General features: G+C 43.2%; 1 protein-coding gene and 1 pseudogene across 6 annotated transcripts in view; both read left to right on the top strand.

Moving 5' to 3' along the window:
- GNB1L (G protein subunit beta 1 like) overlaps nucleotides 1-14,665 on the top strand; it is a 160,417-nt gene that overhangs the window by 51,866 nt on the left and 93,886 nt on the right. The window lies entirely within an intron of this gene.
- LOC138171382 (tubulin alpha-4A chain pseudogene) lies at nucleotides 5,834-7,266 on the top strand (annotated as a pseudogene).

Below are 14,665 nucleotides of genomic sequence, written 5' to 3'. Positions count from 1 at the left end.
TATTATTTGCAGTGGCTCTCTTGTAGGAGCAAGGTTACTGAGGATAATTATGATAATATAAAAAACAGAAGACATATTAATAATAAAAAAAACCTTAGTGATTAGCATAGTATCATTATACAGCTCCTTTTAAATTCTCCTTTGTGCTTGTATTTCAAAATCCCTATTGAGCTCTTGTCTTTTCATCAGAAATGCTTGATAAAATCCTGTATTCTATTAAGGGTTCATTTCCACTACCCCCACCCCCATCTCAGGGATTATATTCAACTTTGTAGGAAAAGTTATTCTTGGTTGTTAGCTTATATGTTGTACCTTTTGGAATATTGTATTACAACATCTCCTCTTGTTTATGGTAGAAGCTGCCAGGTTTTATGTGATTCTAACTATAGGTCCTTGAGGCACTTGAACGCCTTTCTGGATGCTTTCAGAATTTTTTCTTTGCTGTCAGAATTCTGGATTTTGACTGATATTCCCGGTACTTTTCCTTTCGGGATTTCATCCAGTAGTTGAATCCTCTCTTTTCTACTTTACCATCTGATTCTAGTAGATCTGTGAAGTTTTTGTTTATGTTATCTTGAAATATAGGAGCTAGGCTTTTTTTTAAAAAATCATAGTTTTCAGGGAGTCCAGTGATTCTTAAATTATCTCCCTTTGATCTATTTTATTGGTCAGTGTAGTGCCAATGCAATATTCACAGCTCTCATGGTCACTATAAATATACCTGCATAGTGCTCAATTGCAAAATATTACAGACTCTTCATAGAGAAGAGAGAAGCAAAACATTTATTCAAACACCAGAAAACCAAATCCCTCTTAGCAACATAGAAGTGAATGCACCCCAACGTAGCAGAGAGCTGCACCGCCCGTTAGCCTCCCCACAAACCAACACGAGCTTAGCTGTCACAGCAGGTGGCAAAGATTCACCTTTTACTCACAAGCCTGTCCATCTCCTTCAGAAGCCTGCTCTCCTCCCACCTGGGAAGTCCCTGCTTCATTTGGGTTCCGCTCCACCCTTCAGCAAACTCCTCCCACCACAGGCTCCATGTGATTACGTTTAGCCTGTTAGGAGGCAGAGTTTATTATCAAAGCAGGGAAGATCTTCAAATTCCCATCACCATTACAGTCAGTTTTTTGAAAAAAGCGTGTCTAACATTTTCTTTTATTTTTCAGTCTTTTCATTTTGTTCTGATATTTCTTGATGTCTCCTGGAGTCATTGATTTCTGTTTGGACTGTCCATTTTTCAAGGAGTCCATTACCTGGGTAAAGTTTCTGTCCTAACTTTATTGTCCTTTCACTTCTTTCCTCCAGATCTTATTTCATTCCTTTTTTCTTGTACTTTATTTCTTCTAGGCATTCATGTAATTCTTGTAGAACTCTCTTTTTTTGAGTCTTCTTGCAATTGTTATAGAGTTACTTTCTCTTTCTGGGAAGGATTTTGGGATATCTCTGAGTCTGCAGTAATCCCTTATAGTGGTAAATGTTTTCTCTCCAGCCCTAGCCCCAGAATTGGGATTTGGTGCCCATCCATGCTCTGCCACTTGCTTGGCTTTTGGGTGGGGTTGTTAGTCCTTCTTGGTCATACCCCAGCTCACCTGGGTTCCTATGATGACCTCTCCCTCTCTGACCCACTGACCCACCACAATAAGATTATTCAGGTTCAGTGGGCTGGCTCTTCAGGGCCTGTTTTGGCTTCTCAGGACAGAATGCTAGGGGATGTTGGAGCCCTTGAGCCTAGAGTGTTATAGTTTTTATCTCTGCCACAACTTGATTGGTTGTTGTCACCTGTGGTTGCTTTCAGTATCCCCTACAGTGGGATTGTGACTTTCCCAAGGCTTTCTTGGGAAGGCCTTCTACTCTTCCTGCCTTTTGGTACAGAGCCTTGCGTGCCACAATTGTCCCTGTCTCTGAAAGGGTTCCAGGCTTGTTTGCCTATGATGGTACTAGTCTTTAGGGACTTCTGGCTGGTTTTTTGTGCTCTTCTGGCATGGAAGAAGCCATCATTTTCTTATTTGATTTCTTGATCATTGTTGAGTCTGGTTATGATTTTTAGGTTTTTTTCCCCTATAGCAAGTATTATGGAACTGAGTTATCTGCCTCCATTTATATACTGCAAGTCTCATAATTTTTTCTTTGTTTTATCTTACCCTGGTTTAGATATCAGGAACATAACTGATTCATGGAAATAGTTATTAATATATTTTTGTTTTTGCAAAGACTTTATATAGTGTTGAAGTGAATTTTTTTTGAATATTTGGTGGAATTCACTTATAAATCCATCTGAGTATGTCTCCACTCCCCTCCTCCCCTGCTGTCTTTGAAGTTTCTTTATGGTTTGTTCAATTTACTTTTCTGAGATCAGGTTGCTTAAATTTCCTGTTTCTTGTTCTGTTAATCTGAGTGTTTTAATATTTTTGTAAATATGCATCTGTTTCTTTTAGCATAGTGCTTGGCACATAATAGATTTTTCAGTGCTTGTTGATTGAAGGTATCAATTTTGTTGCCGTATACTTGGGCAAAATAATTTTTAACAGCTTTCTTTATTCCTCTGTTCTGCTTTTTCCTGTTTTTCATCTTAGAAGGTTGATTTTCCTGTCCTTTTTGTCAAATTAACTAATGAATTGCCCATTTTATTAGTCTACAACAGCAACAAGGGTGGCACCAGCCTTGGAGTCAGGAGGACTTAAGTTCAAATTTACCTCAGATACTTAGTAGCTGTGTGACCCTGGGCAAGTCACTTAACCCTAATTGCCACCTTTCTCCTCCCCAAAAAAACCCCTCTGAGTCTTCTTTTTTGTGCTTAATTTTGTTTGCATTGTTGATTTTCTATTTTTGTGTTTATTTGGGTTTTTTTTGGTTATTTCATAGTTTTTTTTCCAAATGCTTTATTAACTTTTGATTTACATCATTCATTTCCACCAGATTTTGAGTTACAAATGTTCTCCCCGTTTTTCTCCTACCCACTGCCCCAAAATAGCAGTCCCACAGGATATCCCCTCCTCCAGTCTGCCCTCTCCCATATTTTCTCCCATACCCCTTTCAACTTTTCCAGTGGATCTCTATGCCCCAGTGCCTGTATATCTTATTTCCCAATTACATGTAAAATAGTATTAATAATAGTATATATTTGAATATTTAATTTTAAAACTTTGAATTCCAGAGTCATTCCCTTTCTCCCTTGTCACCCACCCTTACTGGGAAGATAAGCAGTTCAGTATAGGTTGTACATGTGTGGCCAATGCAAAACAATAACATAGTAGATATATTGTAAAAGACTGACTATATTTCCCTCCCTCCTATCCCACCTCCCACTTGTTCTATTCTCTAATTTTATCCTGTCCCTTTTCAAAAGTGGGTGCTTCCAACTTCCCTCCCCCCCAGCCTCACCTCCCTTCCATCATTCCCCCTCTCATCCCCTTCCCCCCCCTACTCTCATGGAGGGTGAGATACACTATTTAGTGTGTATTTCATTCTCTCCCCAAGCCAAATTCAATGGGAATAAGGTTGACCCATTCCCTTTTGCCTTCCTATTGTTCCCCTCCATTGTAACCATTATCCCTTGCCTCTTCTATATGAGATAGTTTATCCCATTCTGTCTCTCGCCATCTCCTCTCATTATATTCACTCTCTCACCTCTTAATTTCACCTTTTAAGTATCATCCCTTCCTATTAAATTGGTCCTGTGCCCTCTATCTATGTATACCTGTAAACATATATACACACATTCACATATGTATTTATATGCCCGTACACCCTCCAATATAGACATACACACACACACATTTCTATTCCCTTCAACTACTGAAAAAAGTTTCATAAGTTACAATTATTGTTTTTCCATGTAGGAATGTTAATAGTTAAACTTTGATAAGTTCCTTGTGGTTTCTTTTCCCTGTTTACCTTCTCATGCTTCTCTTGCTTCTTGTATCTGAATGTCAAATTTTCTATTCAACTCTGGTTTTTTCAGCAAGAATGCTTGAAAGTCCTCTATTCCACTGAATGACCATATTTTCCCCTGAAACATGATACCCAGTTTTGCTGGGTAGGTGACTCTTGGTTTTAATCCCAGCTCCTTTGACCTCCGGTATATCATATTCCAAGCCCTTCGATCCCTCAGTGTAGAAGCTGCCAGATCCTGGGTTATCCTGATTGTGTTTCCACAGTATTCAAATTGTTTCTTCCTGGCTGCTTGTAATATTCTCTCCTTGATCTGGGAATTCTGGAACCTGGCTATAATATTCCTAGGAGTTTTCTTTTTGGGATCTTTTTCAGGAGGTGATTGGTGGATTCTTTCAACTTCTATTTTGCCCTCTGGTTCTAAAACATCAGGGCAGTTTTCTTTGAGAACTTCCTGGAGTATGATTTCTAGGTTCTTACTTTGATCATGGCTGTCAGGTAGTCCAATAATTTTTAAATTATCTCTCCTGGATCTATTTTCCAGGTTAGTGGTTTTTCCCATGAGATATTTCACATTGCCTTCTATTCTTTCATTTGTTTGGATCTGTTTAACAGTATCTTGATTTCTCAAGAAGTCATTAACTTCCATTTGCTCTAATCTAATTCTGAAGCAATGATTCTCCTCATTGAGCTTTTGAGATTCTTTTTCCATCTGGCAAATTCAGCTTTTTAAGGCATTCTTCTCCTCATTGCCTTTTTGAGCCTCTTTTGCCATTTGAGTTAGTCTGTTTTTTAAGGTGTTATTTTCCTCAGTCAGGCTGTTGACTCTCATTTTGTAATTTTCTTGCATTGTTATCATTTCTCTTCCCAATTTTTTCTCCACTTCTCTTATCTGCTTCTTTAGGTCCTCTATTGCCTGTAACCAGCTTGTATTTTCCTTTGAAGCTTTTGGTGCAGGAGTTCTGACTTCACTGTCTTCCTCCTGTTCCATGCTTTGCTCCTTTTTGTCCCCAAAATAGGAGTCTAATGTTGGAATCTTCTGTCTCCTTTGTTTCCTTTGCCTGGTCATGTCGCCCCTCAGTCACTTGACCCCTGGGCTTTTTGCCATAGTAGAACTCTGCCACCAGACAGGGGAGCTTTCATCCCAAAAGCTGGGGTTTTCTCAGCTGTTGGAGGTATTAGATGGGTGCCCTTTCTGAGGTCTCCACATGCTTTGGCAAGCTGGACACACACCCCAGGACCTCCACCCTAGACTGCAACCCAGATCCAAGAAGGTTAAAGCAAGAGCGATTACCCCTCAGACTGGTGCTTGGTCCCCCTACGCTCTGTAGGCCAGGAGCTGAAGCTTCCACGTTTTGCTGGCTGGTTGTGCCAGCGTCTCAGCGGCTTCTCGCCCTGGGGGCAAAAGCCACGCACTCCCACTTACTGGGTCCCAAAGTCCAGACTGCACTGACCTCTCACTTTGTCCTTCGCATGTATGTGTTGATAAATCTGGAAATGGCCACAGCTGCTGCTGATCTGGAGTCCCTCCAGCCGGTCAGTCCCGTCCTGGGGCTAAAGCCTCAGGGTGGGGCTGGGTTTGGCTCCCAGAGCACTGTGCTGGACTGCTGGGCTGTCCTTAGCAGGAGGTTAGCTTCTCTGTGTCATTTTGTGGGTTCTGCAGCTCCAAAGTTTGTTTAGAGTCCCCTTTTTACATGGATTGGGGAAGGTGGAAGCCAGAGCCCAGAGGAGGTCCTGCTTCTACTCCGCCATCTTGACTCCGCCTATTTCATAGTTTTTAAAAAGCATATCCCTGATACATGCTATTTCATTTCTGTTTTGTTGATGACATGTAAATTTTCTTTTAAAGACGGCTTTTCCGCTTTTGCAACCAACAAGTTTTAGTATGTTACCTCTTTTTAAAAATAAAATTTGTTGGGGGAATGGAGAGAGTTGGGGTTGAGTCCAGCGTGAATGCATCTCAGTCCATGTGGGGCAGGCAGGTGTCCAGATGGGCAATGCCTGCTGGGAGCTGTACTGCCTGGAACACGGTATCCAGCCTGATGGGCAGATGCCCAGTGACAAGACCATCGGGGGAGGAGATGACTCCTTCACCACCTTCTTTTGTGACACTGGGGCTGGCAAGGATGTGCCTAGGGCTGTCTTTGTGGACCTGGAGCCCACAGTGATCGATGAGATCCGAAATGGTCCCTACAGACAACTCTTCCACCCAGAACAACTGATCACTGGTAAGGAAGATGCTGCTAACAACTATGCTCATGGCCACTACACCATTGGAAAGGAGATCATTGACCCTGTGCTGGATCGAATCCGGAAACTGTCTGACCAGTGTACAAGACTCCAAGGCTTTCTGGTATTCCACGGCTTTGGGGGTGGCACCGGCTCTGGCTTCACCTCCCTGTTGATGGAACAGCTCTCAGTTGACTACGGCAAGAAGTCTAAGCTAGAGTTCTCCATCTATCCAGCCCCCCAGGTTTCTACAGCTGTGGTAGAGCCCTACAACTCCATCCTGACTACCCACACCACCCTCGAGCACTCAGATTGTGCCTTCATGGTGGACAATGAGGCCATCTATGACATCTGTCGCTGAAATCTAGACATCGAATGTCCCACCTACACCAACCTCAACCGTCTTATCAGCCAAATTGTCTCCTCTATCACAGCATCTCTTCGTTTTGATGGTGCCCTTAATGTGGACCTCACAAAGTTCCAGACCAACTTGGTGCCCTATCCTCGAATCCATTTCCCCCTGGCAACCTATGCACCTGTCATCTATGCTGAGAAGGCCTACCACAAGCAGCTCTCAGTATCCGAGATCACCAATGCCTGCTTTGAGCCCCCCATCCAGATGGTGAAGTGCGACCCTCGTCATGGCAAATACATGGCCTGCTGCCTCCTGTACCGTGGCGATGTGGTGCCCAAAGATGTCAATGCTGCCATCGCGGCCATCAAGACCAAACGAAGTATCCAGTTTGTAGACTGGTGCCCTACTGGCTTCAAGGTTGGCATCAACTACCAGCCACCCACTGTGGTTCCTGGTGGGGATCTGGCCAAGGTACAGAGAGCAGTGTGTATGCTGAGCAACACAACAGCCATTGCAGAAGCCTGGGCTCGCCTGGACCACAAGTTTGACCTGATGTATGCTAAGAGGGCATTTGTGCACTGGTATGTAGGTGAGGGCATGGAGGAGGGAGAGTTCTCTGAGGCTCGGGAGGACATGGCAGCCCTGGAGAAAGATTATGAGGAGGTGGGCATCGATTCCTATGAGGATGAGGATGAGGGGGAAGAGTAGAGCGGCCACCTGAAGACATTTTACTGTTTGTTGCAAAATCCTTTCAAAATAAACAGAGTCTCTGTGTTTTGAAACTAAATTTGTCCCCACCCCTTGTGCTGTGCACTCTCTTGCCAAGTATGTGAGCTGCTGCTGCTGCCGCTGCCCTCCCTCCCTGCTGCCCATTCCCTTTTTATTTCCTGTGGGCTGAAGGTAAGGACTGCTGCTGATCCCTGCCCCTGCCTAGAGGGCCTAGCCCTAGTCCATTGCATACAAGGCCCTAGGGAACTGAGGTCAGGCCAAAGAGGACCAAAGAGTTGTATTTGTCTTGGGTGTGGGCTCCTTCCACTGCTCTTGGCAGGATGTGTTCACCTCCATGCTGCCTCTGCATCCTCCAGCTTTAGAAGAAGAGATGCTTGAGCCCAGACCATTAGCTTCCTCTGCATAGGAAGGGTGTGGGTGGGGCAGGGTTGGTCCAGGGCGGGTACCTAGCCTCAAACCTGGGGGACTGGCTGGGCAGTGGTGCTATGTAGTGGTTGTGCGTCTGTCCCTTCTGCACCTCCCATCTCTGCATGACCTCAGTCATCTCTCCCACTGGTTTGCTGGGGACCTTGAGCTGTGGCATTAAAAGTCCGGTCCTCAAAAAAAAAAAAAATTTGCTGATTATTTCTACAATTTAGTTATTAATCAATACATTCTTCAGGATTACATTATTTAGTGCCCATTTAAATCAGTTTTTTTTTCAAATTCTTCTAGATTATTATTTTTGTTTTGTTGTGGTTAGGAAGAGATATGTTTAATCTCTGTGTTTTCCTTTATTCATTTATGTATTTTTTAATGCCCCAATGCATGTTTAATTTTTATAAAGGTGCCATGCAAAGCCAAGATATAAATATACTTTTTATAATTCCCATTCATTTGTCACCAGAGGTCTATCATTTCACTTTCCTAAAATTCTATCCAGATTTCAAATTTCTTTTTTATTTACCTTTTTGTTAGATTTGTCTGAATCTGAAAGGGGTACATTAAAGTTCCCAACAATTATTGTTTTGCTGTCTCTTCCTGTTCAATTAACTTTTCATTTACATATTTAGATGCTATGCCAATTAGTATGTATATACATGTATATATTTTATTGATATTATTTCATTATCTATAATGCCTTTAAGCATAATATAGTTTCCCTGTTTTTCTCTTTTAGCTCTCTTCTTCCTCTCCTCCCTTCTTGCCTTCTTGAGATTACCCCTACTTTTGGGGATTTACCTGAAGAATTCTATTCTAATCCCTTATTTTAACCCTGTGTGAACCTTTACATTTCAATATTTGCAAGTTCTTGTAAATAGCATATTGTTGGATTCTGTTTTGTAATCCATTTGTAGTCCGGGCTCCTCTGTTCTGTGGGTGAGTTTATCCCATTCACATTCCTGGTTAGGTGTAGTTTTTCCTTACTCATGTCCTATTATCATGTTTCCTTTATGTTTTCAAGAATTTGAAGCGTGTCATGTGGAAGAGGGATTAGGCTTGTTCCTAGAGGGCTGGACCAGGCAGCCAAGAGAAGTTTCCGGAAGATTAGAGCCCTCCAGGTGTGGGACAGGCTGCCTTGGGGAGTGTGACTGGCTCCCCTCCTAGGGGGCTGGACAGCCACTAGTTAGGCACAGTAGGGGAGGGGTTCCTTTAGATCATGGGCTGGCTGGGCACTCCTGAGATCCCTCTCAGCTTCAGAATCCTGTGTCTTTTAAAATATAGAGGTGTCTTCTCAGTCTTCATTGAACTTGACCTTTGCAACTTTAGGGAACCATTGGACACCTCCTTCCAATGAATCTGCCCTCCCATGGCTTCCCTCTGTGGCATACAGGCCGTTTATTTATTTATTCATTTATTTATGGTGGTTCTTATGGATTCCAGTGATTCTCAGATTTTGTTTTATCCTTAAATTGTTTTCCAGGTCAGTTGTTTTTGATAAGAGGAGATAACTTACATTTTCTTTAATTTTTTTCCAAACTTTTGATTTTTGTTACCTTGTAGAATCATTGTTTTTTGTTCTGATTTTCAGGGTCTATTGCTTGGGTAAGGTTTTGTATCTCTTCTGCTAAGGCATTTGTTCTCCTTCCAAGTCTTTGTTCCAGAACTCTCATATTCCAACAATTTCTTCCAGAGTTCTCATTTCATTTATATATGTGTCTGTGTATGTATATCTTATACATTATTTGTAATGTATGTGTGTATATTCCTTGCTTCATTTTTGTAATAGTATTTTATTTTTATTTTTTCCCACTTATAAGTAAAGACAGTTAAAAAAATAAATTTACGTATTTACTTTTAGTTTACAACATTCAGTTCCACAAGTTTTTGAGTTCCAAATTTTCTCCCCCTCCTTCTCTTCCTCCCTTCCCCCCATGGCGGCATGCAGTCCAATATAGGTTCTACAAATACCTTCACATTAAACATTAGTCAGGTTGTAAAGAAGGATTATAACCAATGGAGTAAACAATGAAAAAGAAGAAACAAAACAAAACAAAACAAAAAAGAGAGAAAGCCAGTCGTTTGCTTCAGTCTGTATTCAGACTCCATAATTCTTTCTCTGGATGTAGATAACCTTTTCCATCATTGAGTCCTTTGGAGTTGTCTTATAGCCTTGCATTGCATAGAGGAGCCCAGTCTATCAAATTAGTCATCACAGATAAACGATGTGTCTGCAACTGTGTACAACGTTCTCCTGGTTCTGCACTCCTCACTCAGCATCAGTTTATATAAGTCTCTCCAGGTTATTAAGAAGTCTGTCTACTCCTTATTTCAATGGAATACAGTAGTATTCCATTGCATTCATATACCACAACTTGTTTAGTCATTCCTCAATTGATGGGCATCACCTTTATTTCCAGTTCTTTGCCACAACAAAAAGAGTTGCTATAAATATTTTTGTATATACAGGGCTTCTTCCCACTTCTATGGTTTCTTTGGGATACAGCCCTAGAAGTAATATTACTGGGTTAAAGGGTATGCACATTTTTATAGCCCTTTGGGTATAGTTCCGAATTGCTCTCCAGAAAGGTTGGATCAGTTCACAACTCCACCAACTATGCATTATTGTTCCAGTTTTCTCATATCTTCTCCAGCATTTGTCATTTTCCTATTTTGTTAAGTTAGCCAATCTGACAGGTATGATGTGGCACTTCAGAGATGCTTTGATTTGTATTTCTCTAATCAATAGTGCTTTAGAGCATTTTTTTCATATGATTATAGATATCTTTAATTTCTTCCTGTGCAAACTGCCTGTTCATATCCTTTGACCATTTATCAGTTGGGGAATGACTTGTATTCTTATATATTTGACTCAATTCTCTGTATATTTTAGAAATGAGGCCTTTATCAGAGATACTAATTGTAAAATTTCTTTCCCAATTTTCCACTTTCCTCCTAATCTTGGTTATGTTGGCTTTGTTTGTACAAAACCTTTTCAATTTAATGTAATCAAAATTATCCATTTTGTGTTTCATAATGCTCTTTATCTCTTGTTTGGTCTTTAATTCTTCCCTTCCCCATCAATCTGACAGGTAAACTTTTCCTTGCTCTCCCAGATTGCTTACAGTATCAGCCTTTATATTTAGATTGTGAACCCATTTAGACTTTATTTTGATATATGGTGTAAGATACTGGTCTATGCCCAGTTTCTGCCATACTATTTTCTAGTTTCCCTAGCAGTTTTTGTCATATGGTGAATTGTAAAGACAATTTTTAGCATTCATTTAAAAATTTTTTTGAGTTCCCAATTTTTCTCCTTCCCTCCCCCCTCCCTAAAACAGTTAGCATTTTGATATAGGTTGTATATGTTTTTGCTTCATTCTTGCAGAAATTCTTGTTGCAGCTGTGAGCAAACCTCTGTTTGAGGTTTTGCTTGTATATTTGCTTGTGAAGTTATTTCTTTCTTCTGAAATTGTGTCTTAAGCAATCCTGAATCCATAGTATTTCTTTATCCTCAATATTATCTTTTGTTTAGTACTTTTTCCAGACTCACTTCTTGAATTTGAACTTTGGGTCAGAGCCAGCCTTTTTGTACTTCTGAAGGCAATGTCATGGCCTTCTGATTCTGACTGTGTATTATCTGGGGTCCTGCTGCTGTTTCCTCTGGGCATTGAACACTGTGTCCTTCAGGGACCTAAAGCAAGCTGCAAAACTTCAGGGCCCTGGGTGGCCCTAGGTCTCAGTTTGTGCTTTGACACCTCTTGACCCTGGCTTGAGGTCTAGTCTACTGCTGCTGGTCCCAGCCCCTGTCAGAGTTCAGAACAAATTAATTGTAGACTCACACCTGGTCTGTGTTCCCTGCATCAGGTACACAGCTGTAGGCTTCAGCCCCATAAACACCCTAAGAGGCTCAGTGACAACCCCCACCCCCGGCCAGGTCAGAATGACCCAGCTATAGGCTTGTGCCTGGGCTAGGCTCCTCATCCTGAGAACTCAGGTGCAGACCCCAGCACCTGTCCCTATGGAAGGGCCTTCATGACTGGACTAATCCCCTCCTGGTGTCCCTGTGCCTACCTGGGCTGGAGAAAGGCACCACTGTAGCTTCTGTTTGGGTTTTTCCATCACTGATCAATCTGACGTGCTCCCTAGATCTTTGGGTCAGAACTGGGTTGCATGCTGCCTCCAAGTCCACCATCTTGCCAGGCTCTGTTCCCTTTGCCTCTCTCTCTCTTACGTATCTGACTGCTCTCTCTCAGTGTCTTTAGCTGGACCACCATCGTCATGCCCACCAAGGGTGGGTGTTGCCCAGGGCTCTGCTCTGGGCCTCCTCTGTTCAGTCTTTCTCAGTGATCTTGCCAGCTCCCTTGGGTTCCCTGGTCGTTTCTGAAGATGATGCCCAGTGCTGACCTCCAGTCCTGTGTTGCTCTTTGGTTGCTGGACATTTCTACCTCAATGTCCTACCATCTTCCCCTGCACATCCTTATCCCTAATCTCCCCTCCTGCCAGCTTCCCAATTATGTGAGGGTGGTACAGCCCTCCAGTCACCCAGGTTCACAACCCAGGTGTCGTCCTTGGCTTCTCAGTCTCCCTCATCCAGCATAGCCAGTCAGTTGGCAGATCTTGTTTGTACCTTGAGGCAATGAGGTGGCCCAGTGGAGAGTGCTGGACCTGGAGGCAGGAAGACCTGAGTGCAAATCCAGCCTCAGACACAAGTTATGCAACCTTGGGTAAATCATTTAACCTTTTTTTCTGCCTCAGTTTCCTCAGATGTCACCATCTATGTGGAACCTTTCCTGACCCCCCCCCAGGTGTTTTCTCTGGCTATTTCCCATGCCTGGAATGCTCTCCCTCCATATCTCTGCTTCCTAGATTCCCTGGCTTAAGTGCCCACTGAAATCCCATCCTTTTCTCAAGCCTTACCCAATCCCTCTCTTTTTCACGGCCTTCCCTCTGTGAATTATTTCCTTTTTATTCTGCATAGAGCTGGTTTGTGCGTATTTGTTTACTTGTGGTCTCTTCTATTGGAGTGCAAGCTCCTTGAAGGCAGGACTGGCTTTTGCCTCTTGTATCTCAGGCATTTAGCACAGTGCCTGCACATAGTAGACGCTTAATAAATGCCCCATGCCTGGAATCCCTTCCCCTGCCCTCACTCCCACCTACTGGAGCTCCTGGCTTTCTTCAGAGCTTAGTGTAGGCCCCAGCTACCCTAAGAAGTATTTCCTGACCCCACAGTTGTTTATGCTTTCTTCTTGTGGGGCCTTCTGTGGACTCGGAATCTGTGTACATATCCTTCCAGGGAGCAGATTCAACCACCAAGGTTAGGGGAGAAGAGAAGAATGCCGCGTTGCAGAGCCTCAGGGGTCCTGCCCAGGCTCCACGGGTGGGGAGGGTCAGCTGGAAGCCAGAATCGGGAGGGAGCCTCCAGCGGAGCCACAGCCCAGGCCCCTGCTTTGGGGCCCAGCAGCTTCAGGGAGTTTGGTTTCTTGTTGATTTTTATTATTAGCTCTATTGCTTTTCATTTCTTGTTTAATTAATGTTTGTCCTTTGTTTATGTCCTGCATGGTCTTAGAGAACTTTTTGCTTCCTTCCTCATGCCTTTTGGCTCAGATCTAGTTTGCTTGACTTTTTCTTCTCTCCTCTCTCTGTCTTTCCCTCTCTTCTCTCTCTCGTCTCGCTCTCCCTCTCTGTCTCTGACTGTCTCTCATTAACATAGAAGTGTTGTAACACCATAGAGAGGGCCTGGCTGGACTTGGAGTCTTGGCATTGGCCTTCAACAAGTCACCTGTCCCTCCTCTCAGGATCATTGTTCCCTTATCTGTAACAACAAGGGGGTTGGGTGAGCTGATCTCTGGAAGCTCCTTCTATAAATGCTGGCCTCCTGTGAAGGGAAGGGACTTGGATCATAGTTGAAACATTCCTCTTCTCTTACTAGAAATCTGCATGCATTTCTCAGCCTCTGTCACATTCAGTCAATTTTCAGTCATATCCAACCCTTGGTGACCCCTTCTGGGGTTTTCTTGGCAGAGATACTGGAGTGGTTTGCCACTTCCTTCTCCAGCGTATTTTACAGGTGAGGAAACTGAGGCAGACAAGGTTAAGTGACTTGCCCAGGGTCACACAGCTAGTAAGTGTCTGAGGCTGGATTTGAACTAAAGAAGAGAGTCTTCCTGACTCCAGATCTGGTGTGCTATCCACTGCAGCATCCCCTAGCTGCTCCATGACCCTCTGAGGCCCACTTCAAATCTCAGTGACTCTGTGACTCAAAGAACCTTACTTTCTTGTGGAGTGGCATGTCAGCCCCTCCCATTAAAGTTCCTAGCCACAATAAAGGAAGAAACCCCTCCCTCTGTGACTTTCTGCCTGGGTGACGCACTATGCTGTGACCCCCACTAGGGCTCAGAGTTTAAGCCCCAGAAATGCTGGAAGGACCTCTTCCTAGTATGGTTGTACGCAGTGTGACCATGAAGGCATGGGACTCACCATTTAACCAAGAGAACTTAAATTTGGACATCTTAGAGGAACTTCATTCCTTCCAAAGTAATCATCTTAGAAGTAGTCATACTTATTCCAACTCTTCATCCATTGCTCAAAATGTTTTTTTGGAACCTTCCTTGGCAGGCCACATTTAGGGGAGTGTTACACAGAACACAAGAATCCAGTCTGTTCCCTTTAAAATCATAACTTTAATCTGTAGTGGCATATAATGTCATACCCCTACTGCCCTTCTGAGTGGCCCACTCTCCTCCCTCTGGCTGGCCCTTGGTTCCTGGCTCTGCATTGCTGTTCCACTGTTACTTCTTCCTCTGCCACCTTGCTTTTGTCTGTGGGAAAGGGCCGTTGGATAGAGGGGTCTGAGCTACAAGGGGTCTTAGAGCTCACAAGTGCTTTGATAGCTGAGGAGACTGAAGAGGCTGACTTTTTCCTGCCATGATCCCGAAGTCAACACTCAGAGCACCTTCTCCCCACGTTAGGGGCTTAAGGGGTTTTATTACTAGCCACCCTAGATGGTTGGACACCCCTGGACAGCGGTACTAACC

The sequence above is a fragment of the Petaurus breviceps genome, unplaced genomic scaffold (assembly GCF_028583685.1).
Source record: "Petaurus breviceps papuanus isolate PSGF00001 unplaced genomic scaffold, PetGlider_PUasm1.0 428, whole genome shotgun sequence".
In the NCBI taxonomy this organism is placed as follows: domain Eukaryota; kingdom Metazoa; phylum Chordata; class Mammalia; order Diprotodontia; family Petauridae; genus Petaurus; species Petaurus breviceps.
Note: the sequence above shows the minus strand (reverse complement) of the source record. Positions and strands in the feature narration are given on the sequence as shown.